This window comes from Malus domestica, chromosome 09 (genome assembly GCF_042453785.1).
Source record: "Malus domestica chromosome 09, GDT2T_hap1".
Classification (NCBI taxonomy): domain Eukaryota; kingdom Viridiplantae; phylum Streptophyta; class Magnoliopsida; order Rosales; family Rosaceae; genus Malus; species Malus domestica.
This window is the reverse complement of record NC_091669.1, coordinates 8624326-8638062: the sequence shown is the minus strand read 5'-3', so window position 1 is coordinate 8638062 and position 13737 is coordinate 8624326. Positions and strand designations below refer to the sequence as shown.

Sequence of the window (13737 nt, the reverse complement as noted above, 5' to 3'; positions counted from 1 at the left end):
CGGCCTACTCCATTATACCCACCTCGTCCATCTGTTTGCTTGCGATTATTCCCACCTCGCCCATCTGCTTGCTTGCGATTATACCCACCTCGCCCATCTTCTTGGTACCCGCCACCATACTTGGCGTCACCTACACCACTGGGATTTGTAGTAGTCTCCGCAGCTGAAAGTCATATAAGGAACGTACGTTTAAATGAGGTGGCAATATTTCATTTATTCAAATCATTTTGAATTTGGAACCTAATTTAATTTTAAGTAGCATGTACATGTACTATATCTATTTGGTGAATAAAGTTAAGTACTCTAGTATTATGTTGTGGAAAGTACAACAAATTAAGCTCACAAATTGTATTTATAACTTTGCTTAGCAACTTTGGTGACACTAGGTAGCTAGCAATATATAATTTCTACAAAAAATAAAAGGGAAAAGTTAAGCTCACCATTTGCGGCCACTTCAAAGGAAATGAGAAGGACAATGGCAAGCAAAAGACCAAAGTAAATGGAAGTCTTGGAAACCATTTTTGTTCAATTGAAAAGAGAGTAGAACACTTGGAAATTAAGATGCATTCTTGCCTCTATTTATAGAGAAAAATAGTGGGCAGTGTACAATAAATCTATAAGTTAACCCCACAGGCCACACCACCGTGACTTTTCAAACAAAACAAAAGCCTAACTAGGATTATCACATCATGACCAAAGACCTAGCCTACTTAGACTTCTTATCTCATCATCATAATTCCATCACCTTTAAACCCATCCGTGCATGCATCCTGATCCCTGTCTAAATAAATTTCAAATTCATTTATTACTAATTATCACCATATTTTAAATGGATAATAATCAGTTTAAAATCCAACCCCATTAGCAGCTTCCAAGTGATGTCTGCAAATAAACAACATTCAAATATTAACTTAATATCATTTTGCAGCATACCACTTGAATCCATCAGCCAAACCAAACTGATCCAGTCCACACGCCCATACACCAGACATCCCTAATCAATTTGAACTGTAGTGCTTGCTTGGGGATATAATTTGAATCCCATTTATCCCATATAAGAAAATGTCAAGATGAATCATATTAAAAGATCATTATTATGATAAAAATCATAATATTTTATCCTTCAATAATAACAAAATTATCTTCATTTTTTCATCCGACGGTTGGAATTTGTGCTCACTCAATGACCTTGATTACACACGGACGATGGTACAATTTTGGGTCCAAACAGGTTCATATATTGTCTCGCGTGGAAGTGGGAGAAAGAATAACACAGCCACACACATAGAGAAGTGCAAAATCAGTGTGTTTTCTCACCGAAAGGTTATTTTCTGCTTAGGTAATCTACTACCATGAAGGCATCCGAAGTGGAAGATACTTGGCACTTATTCTTAAAAAATAAAAAATAAAAAATAAAAAAAGATTTAAGAAAAATACCAAGCCATTCATAGAGTCAAGTATACATTAGATTTTTTTAAATTACGGAAATGAGGATTCAAACTTGAGTGCAAAAAATAGAATAGACTGCTCTAGCTACTTTGAATAATTTTAAGTTTGCAAGCTAAGCAATTTACCAATCAGCGTTGTAAATGGTCGATTAATTTGAATTCAACTGCAATATTAAAAAAAGAATCCAAAGCAATCAGCGTTGGAAGCGGGTTTTCTCACAGAAGGGTTATTTTTTGCTCAGTTTGACAACGCTTCCTCTCCTCTGTGGTCAATATATTCTGAAGTTGACTTTTCAGATTTGTGTAGACATCGAAATTTCGGTAAAATAAATGTTGATCAATAACTAAAATTTCAATGTTTATGTGTCACATAAATTTTACACATAGCATGTGACTAAACGAAAAATCAAAATAAATCGAAAAAGTCATCAAACAGGACACGTGTCAACACCTGGCAGAAATGATTTATTTCATCTAATTATTTAAATCCAAAAAAATCAAGTTTTGGAATTCTATAAATAGGAGGCCAAGGCATTCATTTTGGGGGGACCAATTCATAACCAATTCACCTCATACCACAACCTTGAAGCTTTGAAACTCAAAAGCTCTCAAGCAAATCTCGAAGGATCAAGAGAGCTCTCTTCGTTCTTCGTCAAATCCTCATTCAAAATCAAGCCCCAACGACCCTTGAAGAACTTCCGCTGATTCAAGATCAAGCCCCGACGGCCCTTGAAGAAAGTGTCCATCGTTCATCATTCGTTCATCCCTAGATCAAGCCCCGACGACCCTTTGGATCCACGACGTCAACAAATCTGCACAACTATTTATCCCAAGATCAAGCCCCGACGGCCCTTTGGACCAACAACATCAAATCCACCCATTGCAAAGATAGAATCAGAGGCTAAATTTGTAGAAGAGATTGTAACCCCTAAATCATCAATACAAATATTATTTTGTACACGTGTTTCTTGTCTCGTTCATCGCAGGAATTTCCGTGTTTACAAATTTGGCACGCCCGGTGGGATAATCTCTACCTCTCATCTCTATCTTTGAATCAGCAAAAAGCACAAATGGCATCAAAGAAGGCTCAAGTTGTTCTCGCAGCCAATGCAAGGAACAAGAACGTTATCACCGTAGGCGGTGTTACTTCGGGCGTCATAACTCGAAGCAAGGCAAGAGCTCTTTCTGCCGCATCTTCCACCCCTGCATCAACTCCACCGAAGGAACAAGAGCACCTGAGGCATGAACCTTTGATCACCCTGGCTTCGCTAAAGGCGCCAAGGAAGGAAAGCCCAAGGAAGTACTCTGGTTTCATGCTTTCCGATGCCGACACAAGTGGCAACTCAGCCATGTAAGTCATGACTACTGGAGCGACTTCAATCGATGAGCAGCTGGCTCATATGAATGAAGCAATTGCAAGGCTAACACAGATTGTGGAAGAAAAAGACCAGCAAATCGCCGCACTCGTCAACCAACTAGATGTAAAGCCTAACGTGAAAATCGAGCAAGGGGATGGTTCAGTAAAGAAGGAAAACGACGAGGATGAAGAGCCTCTGGTGGAGAAAATCGATGTGAAGCCGGAGCCAGGCCAAGTAAAGGCACTCATGGGATCTCTTTCTATCCAACAACTGCAAGAAATGATCGCCAGCACCATCAAGGCGCAGTACGAGGGGAGCTCACATACCTCATCATTCTACTCAAAGCCCTACTCCAAGAAGATTGATGCCCTAAAGATGCCAAGGGGTTATCAACCACCAAAGTTCATGCAGTTTGATGGAAAAGGAAATCCGAAGCAACATGTCGCACATTTCGTCGAAACCTGCAACAATGCAGGGACGGAAGGAGATTACCTCGCCAAGCAGTTTGTGCGCTCGTTAAAAGGAAACGCCTTTGAGTGGTACACAGACCTGGAGCCCGAATCCATCAACAGCTGGGAACAGTTGGAAAGGGAATTCCTCAACCGCTTTTACAGCACCCGTCGCACCGTGAGCATGCTAGAGCTGACAAGCACGAAGCAATGGAGGGATGAACCAGTCATGGACTACATCAACCGATGGCGCAATCTGAGCCTCGATTGCAAGGACAGGCTCTCGGAGATCTCTTCGATTGAGATGTGCGTCCAAGGCATGCAATGGGGGTTACACTATATCCTTCAAGGCATCAAACCACGGACATTTGAAGAGTTAGCCACCCGTGCCCATGACATGGAGCTAAGTATTGCCCATCACGGGAAGAAAGACCCGATCACCGACTTCAAGAAGGATAAGGTGTTCTCCCCAAATGTAGACAAGACTGGGAAGAAACCCCCCGAGGAAGCGTTCACCATCAGCACTGCGCCCGTCAAGACCGCCTCCTCGCCTATCAAGATCTCCTCTAAAACTAAAGCAAATGAGATAAAGAAAAGTGAGCCTCCCCGCACCCAAGAAAGGTACAAAAGCACCTTGAGGGAATTGGAGCAGAAGGTATACCCTTTTCCTGATTCAGACATGGATGCAATGTTAGACTATTTTCTAGAAAAGAAGGTAATCGAGCTACCCGAATGCAAGCGGCCTGAAGAAATGAATCGCATAAACGATCCTAAATACTGCAAGTACCATCGAATCGTGAGCCATCCTGTGGGTAAATGCTTCATCCTCAAAGAGCTCATCATGAAGCTAGCACAACAAGGGCGAATCGAGCTCGACCTCGAAGACACGGCCGTGACACATACTACTACAATTGCATTTGGAACTTTCGATCCCGTGCCTCTCCAAGTAGCACTTGACCATTCCTATCAATGTTCAAGTTACACGATACCTTCTGCGCAACCATTACCGGGGGCAAACGAACAAGATGCACATGCCGATGATGAAGAAGGATGGACATTGGTGACCTACAAAAAAATAAGGAAACCAAAACCACAAGCCATAAGACAAAAGGTGGAACAAGCGGGAAAGCACCATCCCCGCAACAGTAGGAAGCCCAAAAGAAACGTAAAAGTTGATAAGCCAATGTATGCTGGGGAACCTATGGAGCAAGAGCCACGCATTCCTATCTCATTGCACGAGTACTTCCCGAATGACTTCTTCCAACAGTGCACTATCGCTGCATGCCACATGGTCGAAGTAGAAATAGAAGAACCTTCAAAAGGCAAAGATATCACCACTGAGGGAGAAAAAACTCTCACTCTCGAAGAAGGTCTGCCAACACACTTCAGCATTGAGGAAGCGCTGCGATTACCAAAGAAGATGCGATTAGCATTAGCAGCAGTCTTGGAAAGTCCCAATGACCACGAAGTGCAAGAAAGCAAGAACGAAGGCTTGAAGCTTCGACCACATGAATGTGCCACATGCTGTGCCATCGAGGACGCAATCCATTTCACCGACGAAGACTTGCTGCTAGGATCCAAGCCTCACAACCGTCATCTCTTCGTCTCTGGGTACGTAAGGGAGCACAAAGTCAATCGCATGCTTGTGGATGGTGGATCAGCCATAAACATCATGCCAAAGTCAACAATGACTACAATCGGCATCAAGGCGGATGAACTGTCCTTAAGTCGTCTATTAATCCAAGGTTTTAATCAAGGAGGACAAAAAGCGATGGGCATGATCCGGGTAGAGATGACTATTGGTGAACTCAAGTCAAGCACGATATTCCATGTGATTGATGCAAGAACTTCCTACGGCTTGCTCTTAGGAAGGCCTTGGATCCATGCAAATGGAGTAGTACCGTCCACCCTTCACCAATGCTTGAAATTCTACCGAGAAGGAGTGAAGGTGATCTATGGCGACACCAAACCATTCACCGAAGCCGAATCACATTTCGCAGACGCCAAGTTCTACATGGATGAAGACATGGTGCTCGAAGCTCTTCCAAAAGAGATCAAATCCACGGGTAAAGCAACACCTAAAAAGCAGGAGTGGCAAGCCATGCCCAAGAAGCAAGAAGAAGAAGCCATGTCGTTTTTAAGCAAGAATGATGATGAGCTTGCTAAACCTGCAACAACCAAAGGGAGTAAGACGCCCTCAAATGTACTAAACACACCCGTTTTCCGATACATCCCGATGTCGAGAAGAAAGAATGGTCAATCCCCATTCGAAACCGAAGCAAGCAAAGCCGATGCACAACGGTATATGGATAACGTAAAGTTGCTCAAGACGAATGCAGTTCTACCTCTGACACAGCTAAGCAACGCTAAGGTTGCAAGATTACCACAAGGCTTCGTAAAAGCTCAACCAAAGAGAGCGGAACCAAGTTTTCTCCCAACCAAGAGGACTAAAGAAGGTTTTGATCCGAACGCCTACAAACTCATGTCAAAAGCTGGGTACGACTTCGCTTCTTCTTCGAATCCTGGAAAAAAGGTTTCAAACACCGTCAACAATAAAGAACGTGACCTCACCGAGACTCAAAAGAAGTTGAAGAAGCATGGTTACGGAGTTAACAACAACAAAGCTGGAGCTTCACACCAAATGCACCCGTGAAGATTTCAAGCCAAGCGAAAAATGCTAGCACTCAACATATCAGTGTGAGCATTGAACAAGATCAAGATGAGCCTAAATCCACCCCTCGAACGCTAGTCTTCGATAGGATGAATCGTTCAAGACCCAGAACGTCAGCCCTTGATCACATTGGTGGTCAAAACCGAACATCCGTCTTCAAGAGGCTTAACAGGCCAACCTCCCGAAGCTCTATTTTTGAAAGGTTGTCAAAACCTAATAAGCAAAGCAACACGGCTAGCTCTCCTCCTCGTCAGTCAGCTTTGGAAAGACTTGAAGACAACATGAAGTTTTCTGGAAATAGGGAAACAACATCAAAGGAAGAAAAGCTCGGCAGGCTAGTAGAAAAAGGCGATATTCGAAGCTCAATTCCTTCAAGGATGAAGCGTCAAGCAATATTGGAGGTTGACGCAAATGGACCACTGATAGTAAGAAGGCGCACAATCATCCATACTGGACAATCTGCATACCAACAAACCCAAGAGGACGACACTAAAAAGGAAGTCCAAGATGTCTTCCACATCACGATCCAAAAAGGCAAAGAAGACGAGACCCTCGAATAAGATGTCACTGCTGCACCACCACAACTTGAGGATGGGGGGCAAGCCACGGTTGACGATCTCAAGGAGCTCAACTTGGGCACAGAAGATGAGCAAAAACCTATCTTTGTAAGTGCATTGCTAAGAGCAGACGAGATAGATGAGTACTACCAACTGCTATCAAAGTACAAAGACGTCTTTGCCTGGACTTACAAGGAAATGCCCGGCCTTGACCCTGTCATCGCTGTGCATCATCTTGCAGTCAAGCCTAGAACACGACCAATAAAGCAAACTCAAAGGCGTTATCGATCCGAGCTCATTCCACAAATTGAAGCAGAGATTGACAAGCTAATCGAAGTAGGATTCATTCGAGAGGTGCAATACCCCAAGTGGATCTCCAACATCGTCATCGTCCTTAAGAAATCTGGACAAATACGTGTTTGCGTAGACTTCCGGGACCTCAACGACGCTTGTCCAAAGGACGACTTCCCCTTGCCAATCATCGAAATCATGGTGGACGCAACCACTGGCCACGAGGCACTGTCATTCATGGACGGCTCTTCTGGATACAATCAAATTCGTATGGCTCTCGAAGACGAGGAACTAACAGCATTCCGCACTCCAAAAGGTATCTACTGCTACAAGGTGATGCCATTTGGTCTAAAGAACGCTGGAGCTACATATCAACGCACAATGCAGAAAATCTTCAATGACATGCTACACAAGAACGTAGAATGTTATGTGGACGATGTGGTGGTCAAAACAAAGAAAAGATCAGATCACTTGAAGGATTTGCGAGTAGTGTTCAAAAGGCTACGAAAATACAACCTCAAGATGAACCCATTAAAATATGCGTTTGGCGTCACCTCCGGAAAGTTCCTCGGCTTCATTGTCAAGCACCGTGGTATTGAAGTGGACCAATCAAAAATCAAGGCCATTCAAAGCATGCCTGAGCCAAGAAACCTACACGAGCTGAAAAGTCTATAAGGACGGCTTGCCTTTATCAGACGCTTCATCTCTAACCTTGCAGGGCGTTGTCAACCGTTCAGCCGACTCATAAAGAAAGATGTTCCGTTTGTATGGGACGAAGCATGCCACAATGCTTTTGAAAGCATAAAAAAGTATTTGTCAAGTCCACCTGTCTTGGGGGCGCCTGTGCCCGGGAAACCACTCATATTGTACATCGCTGCTCAGGAAAGTTCAGTTGGAGCACTCTTGGCGCAAGAGAATGAATCCCAGAAAGAATGAGCGCTTTACTACCTCAACCGAACCCTCACCGGCGCCGAGTTGAACTACTCCCCAATAGAAAAGATGTGCCTTGCCTTGGTGTTCGCCATCCAAAAAATCAGGCATTACATGCATGCTTACACCATCCACTTGGTTGCAAAAGCTGACCCGGTCAAATACGTCATGTCCAAACCCGTCTTGACAGGGCGACTCGCTAAATGGGCGCTGCTTCTTAACCAATATGAAATCATCTACGTCCCAGCTAAAGCCGTAAAGGGACAAGCGCTGGCAGACTTTCTTGCCGATCACCCAATCCCAACCGATTGGAAAATCTCAGACGACTTGCCTGACGAGGAAGTGTTCTACATCGACATCTTCCCGACATGGATGATGTTCTTCGACGGATCTGCATGAGCAGACGGAGGGGGGGGCAGGAGTAGTATTTATGTCGCCACAAATGCATATATTACCTTATTCCTTTCAACTAAGCGAATTATGCTCCAACAATGTCGCTGAGTACCAAGCACTGATCATCGGACTCCAAATGGCGATCAATATGGGAATCACAGCCCTTGAGATATTTGGCGACTCCAAGCTCATAATCAATCAACTCTTAACTGAATATGAGGTGAAGAAAGATGATCTCATCCCATACTTTCAGCTGGCAACTCAACTACTACAAGAGTTTGAGACTGTGACACTAGAGCATGTGCCAAGAAAAGAAAATCAAATGGCAGACGCTCTTGCCAACCTAGCCTCAAGCATGACATTAGGAGAAGATGAAGCTACAGACGTGCCAGTCTGCCAAAGATGGCTGATCCCCCTCGTCACTGAAATGCTACTAGATGATACAAATGTCATCTCAGTACTTCCAGTCGATGTTGAAGAGTGGAGACAACCGCTGATCGATTACTTAGAGCATGGAAAACTTCCAGATGATCCTAGACACCGCTCCGAAATACGTCGACGAGCACCTCGCTTCCTCTATTACAAAGAAACACTATACCAACGCTCTTTCGAATGAATACTTCTGAGATGCCTAGGTGAGGAAGAAGTTAATCAAGCCATGGAAGAAGCACACTCAGGCGTATGAGGGGCGCATCAATCTGGACCAAAGCTACATTTCCAGCTCAAAAGAATGGGCTACTACTGGCCAAGCATGGTGAATGACTGCTTGGAATATGCCAAAAGGTGCCAAGCCTGCCAATTCCACGCAAACTTCATACACTAACCACCTGAGCCATTACACCCTACAGCTGCTTCATGGCCATTCGATGCATGGGGATTGGACGTCGTAGGACCAATTACTCCAAAATCATCTGCAGGAGAAGCTTACATCCTAGCTGCAACAGATTACTTCTCCAAATGGGCTGAAGCCATACCACTAAGGGAAGTAAAGAAGGAAACTGTCGTCCGTTTCATCAAGGAACACATCATCCACCGATATGGGGTGCCTCGCTACATCATCACTGACAACGGAAAGCAATTCTCCAACCGACTCGTGGATGAGCTATGTGAGAAATACAAGTTCAAGCAGCATAAGTCTTCCATGTATCATGCCTCGGCTAACGGTCTTGCAGAAGCATTCAACAAAACATTGTGCAATCTCTTAAAGAAAGTGATCGGCCCAACAAAGAGAGACTGGCACGAAAAAATAAGCGAAGCACTTTGGGCATATCGGATGACACATAGGACTCCTACCCAAGCCACGCCTTATTCTCTTGTATATGGCATGGAAGCTGTTCTACCACTCGAAAGTCAAATCCCCTCACTGAGAATGGCTATACAAGAAGGCTTGACTGAGAAGGAGAATGCAAAGTTGCGCCTTCAAGAGTTGGAAGCACTCGACGAGAGAAGGCTCGAAGCTCAACAACACTTGGAATGCTACCAAGCACGGCTATCCAAGGCATTCAACAAGAAGGTCCGCCCAAGGTCTTTCCAAACTGGAGATCTCGTCCTCGCATTGCGTAGGCCTATCATCACAACTCACAAGACGAAAAGCAAGTTCACATCAAAGTGGGATGGACCATACGTAATACAAGAGGTTTACACCAACGGCGCCTACTTAATCATGGCAGAAGACGGCTTGAAGATTGGCCCTATCAATGGAAGATTCTTGAAGCGCTACTACCCCTAAAAGGCCACAACCAAAGCTCCTGGCCCGCAAGAGCATAAACTGTGTACGGCAAAATCATCAAAAAAAAAAATGCATTTGAACTACGTTTTGACTTGATCTTTTCCTTGGAGGGGTACGTAGGCAGCTCGAACATTAAATTTCGAGTTCAGTCACATCAAAGTAAAATAAAAAAATGTTTTATTAATGAAAGTCAATTTCATTACATGTAAAAAAAATAAATAAACGAATAAAAATAATAAATAATAATAAAAATAAAAAAAATAAAAAAAAATAAAAAAATAAAAAAATAAAAAGATAAATAAGTGTTTCTTTAATGAAGGTCAATTTTATTACAAATTTATTTTGTTTAAAAAAAATTGCAATTTTCTTTGTACACAATTAAATTACAGTTTCTTCGAAAAAAAAAAATATATATATATATATACAGATTCCTTTTATATATATGACCTCTATCCAGCCGGCCCATGAAAAGGAGGTCATCCAAACCCAAGTGGCAGTGACCAGGCCCAAGTCTATTGTCCAAATACAGCTCCAAGAAGAAGACCAAGTCCACCAGCCATGGGCAATGGCCTCTTCACCCAAAACCACCCAGGAAGTCCGCCGCATCGTCCCCGAAAACAAGCAGGGCCTCCCCACTGTCAAAATTGTCTATGTCGTCCTGGAGGCTCAGTACCAATCCTCCCTCACAGCCGCTATTCAGTCCCTCAACGCGGGCAACCGCTACACCTCCTTCCAAGTTGTGGGTTATCTAGTCGAAGAGCTTCGTGACGCCGACACCTACAAAATGTTCTGCCAAGACCTCGAGGACTCCAACATTTTCATTGGGTCCTTGATTTTTGTGGAAGAGCTTGCAGTCAAGGTGAAGGAGGCTGTGGAGAAGCAGAGGGATAGGATGGATGCAGTGTTGGTGTTTCCGTCAATGCCAGAAGTCATGAGGCTCAACAAGTTGGGATCTTTCAGCATGTCGCAGCTCGGGCAATCGAAAAGCCCCTTTTTTCAGCTGTTCAAGAGGAAGAAGCAGTCTGCCGGGTTCGCTGACAGCATGCTCAAGCTTGTGAGGACTTTGCTGAAGGTGTTGAAGTACCTGCCGAGTGATAAAGCTCAGGATGCTAGGCTTTACATTCTCAGTTTGCAGTTTTGGCTCGGTGGATCGCTGGATAACTTGCAGAATTTCGTGAAGATGATATCGGGGTCTTATGTTCCGGCTCTGAAAGGGGAAAAGATTCCGTATTCAGACCCGGTTTTATTTTTGGATACCAGAATTTGGCATCCTTTGGCACCCTATATGTATGATGATGTGAAGGAGTACTAGAATTGGTATGGAACTAGGAAGGATGCCAATGAGAAGCTTAAGAGCCCAAATGCGCCTGTGGTCGGGTTGATTCTACAGAGGAGTCACATTGTTACCGGAGATGAGAGTCACTATGTGGCTGTGATCATGGAATTGGAGGCAAGAGGGGCAAAGGTGATACCGATTTTCGCTGGTGGGCTTGACTTTTAAGGGTCGGTTGAGAGGTTTCTGATTGATCTGGTGACTAAGAAGCCGTTTATTCATTCTGCGATTTCGCTTACTGGTTTTGCTCTTGTTGGGGGGCCAGCCAGACAGGATCATCCGCGGGCCGTTGAAGCTCTGATGAAGCTCGACGTTCCATACATTGTCGCATTGCCCTTGGTGTTCCAGACTACTGAGGAGTGGTTGAATAACACTTTGGGTCTGCACCCAATTCAGGTGGCATTGCAAGTGGCTCTTCCAGAGCTGGATGGAGGCATGGAGCCCATCGTTTTCGCTGGCCGGGATCCTAGAACAGGGAAATCACATGCTCTTCACAAGAGGGTAGAACAGCTCTGCATCAGGGCAATCAGATGGGGTGAATTGAAAAGGAAGGCAAAGGCGGAGAAGAAGGTAGCTATCACGGTGTTTAGTTTCCCTCCAGACAAAGGAAATGTTGGAACAGCTGCATACCTCAATGTTTTTGCCTCAATCTTCTCGGTTTTGCAAGAACTCAAAAGAGATGGTTACAATGTTGAGGACCTTCCAGAGACTTCAGAGGCTTTGATTGAGGATGTAATTCACGACAAAGAGGCTCAATTCAGCAGCCCAAATCTGAATGCCGCATACAAGATGGGGGTCCGTGAATACCAAAGTCTAACTCCATATGCCACTGCATTGGAGGAAAACTGGGGGAAACCTCCCGGTAACCTCAACTCTGATGGAGAGAATCTCTTGGTATAGGGGAAACAGTACGGAAATGTCTTCATTGGTGTTCAGCCCACATTTGGCTATGAGGGTGATCCGATGAGGCTACTGTTCTCTAAATCTGCTAGCCCACATCACGGCTTTGCAGCATACTATTCATTTGTTGAAAAGATATTCCAAGCTGATGCTGTTCTACATTTCGGTACTCATGGTTCACTTGAATTCATGCCTGGAAAACAGGTGGGAATGAGTGACGCCTGTTTCCCGGACAGTCTGATTGGGAACATCCCCAATGTTTATTACTACGCTGCTAACAACCCATCTGAAGCTACCATAGCTAAACGTCGTAGCTATGCCAACACTATCAGCTATCTGACTCCTCTTGCAAAAAAAAAAAAATCCATAAGTAAGTGAAGAAAGATAAAGATCCCATCAAGCTTACCTACTCCATCATGATCTTTGCCTCCGTGGAGTTTGTCCTCTACCATCCCCACCAACTTCAATAACCGCCGTCAAACGACTAGCCGGTAGTGAAGCTCAATGCCTTGCATTCTACCTCAAGCTCCAGCTGCTTCTGCACCTCCGCCATGGCTGCTGCTTTTGAATGTGATTGACAAAACCAAAGTTTGTCAACTCACACCCAAAGACCTTCTCTCACGAAGAACTTCAATAAACCGCCGTCAAACGACTAGCCGGTCATGAAGCCTCGACTGCAGCTCACCGTCCGTCGAGTTCCATCCCTACAAAGCACCATATATAAAGAAAAAAAAAAAAGGTTTTCAAATGGTGACCAGCCACGCTAGCCACCGAAAGCAAAGAAAAGAAGTGATTGACAGGCACCATCCAAAAGGAAAGGATAAAAAAAGAAAAAAACAAGAAAGGCAGGTCATGGTGTATGCTACTATTAGCAAGTATGAATAATTGAAAGGAAGAAAGCAGGGGGAAGACGACGAATTTCCGTATAAAAATAAGGAGTAAAAGAATAGTGCGCATCAGGTACCATCTAAATAAAATAAAATAAAAAGGAGTAACACATCTTAGTCAGATATATGTTTTAGCACAACATATTGAATAAAATAAAGCATGTCCATTGATATCTCAAAAATATTACAAGTGCGTAAAAAAAAAAAAAAAAAAAAAAAAAGTCAAATCAAATTTACAGGAAGGGATCTTCAAGGATGATCAGGTGGCGCCTCATCACTCGGCGGAGCTCCAGAAAGACGAAGCACCAGAGATTGATTATCCGGAGCTTCAACACTTGGTGAAGCGCCAGAGGACGAAGGCAGAAGTTGCCGCTAGAGTAACGTCACAAACCTCTGATGATCACTCTGAATCCGAACTTCGGACTCCTGCAGTTGGTCAAGTTTCCTCTTCATGCTTGTTGAGTAATTAGTTGCGAGCATGTGCAACTCTTTATTCTCATGCCTAAGCACCCTGACCTCTTGCCGAAGACTGGCCACCTCAGCCATCAACGACTCAACCTGACGAGATCGAGCAAGAAGGCGTTGGCCCATGTTTGAAACTGAACCTGCACATCGGACGCTGTAGGCCAGAGAGTCCTGAACAGCCAGCTCGTCGGACCGCCTGGAAAGTATCCTAGTGTTTCTAGGAGTGAGAAGATTTCTGGCCACCACCGAAGCGGTTGTATCGTTCATCATCATAGAATCCCCAACTGTAAGAGGACCATTGGGAGATACGAAGAACGGCTGCCAAA

The 13737-nt window shown here is 44.2% G+C and overlaps 1 pseudogene; it reads left to right on the top strand.

The window, feature by feature from the left end:
* Positions 1 to 10384: 10384 nt before the first annotated feature.
* Positions 10385 to 12437, top strand: LOC103421690 (magnesium-chelatase subunit ChlH, chloroplastic-like; annotated as a pseudogene).
* The last annotated feature ends 1300 nt before the right edge of the window (positions 12438 to 13737 follow it).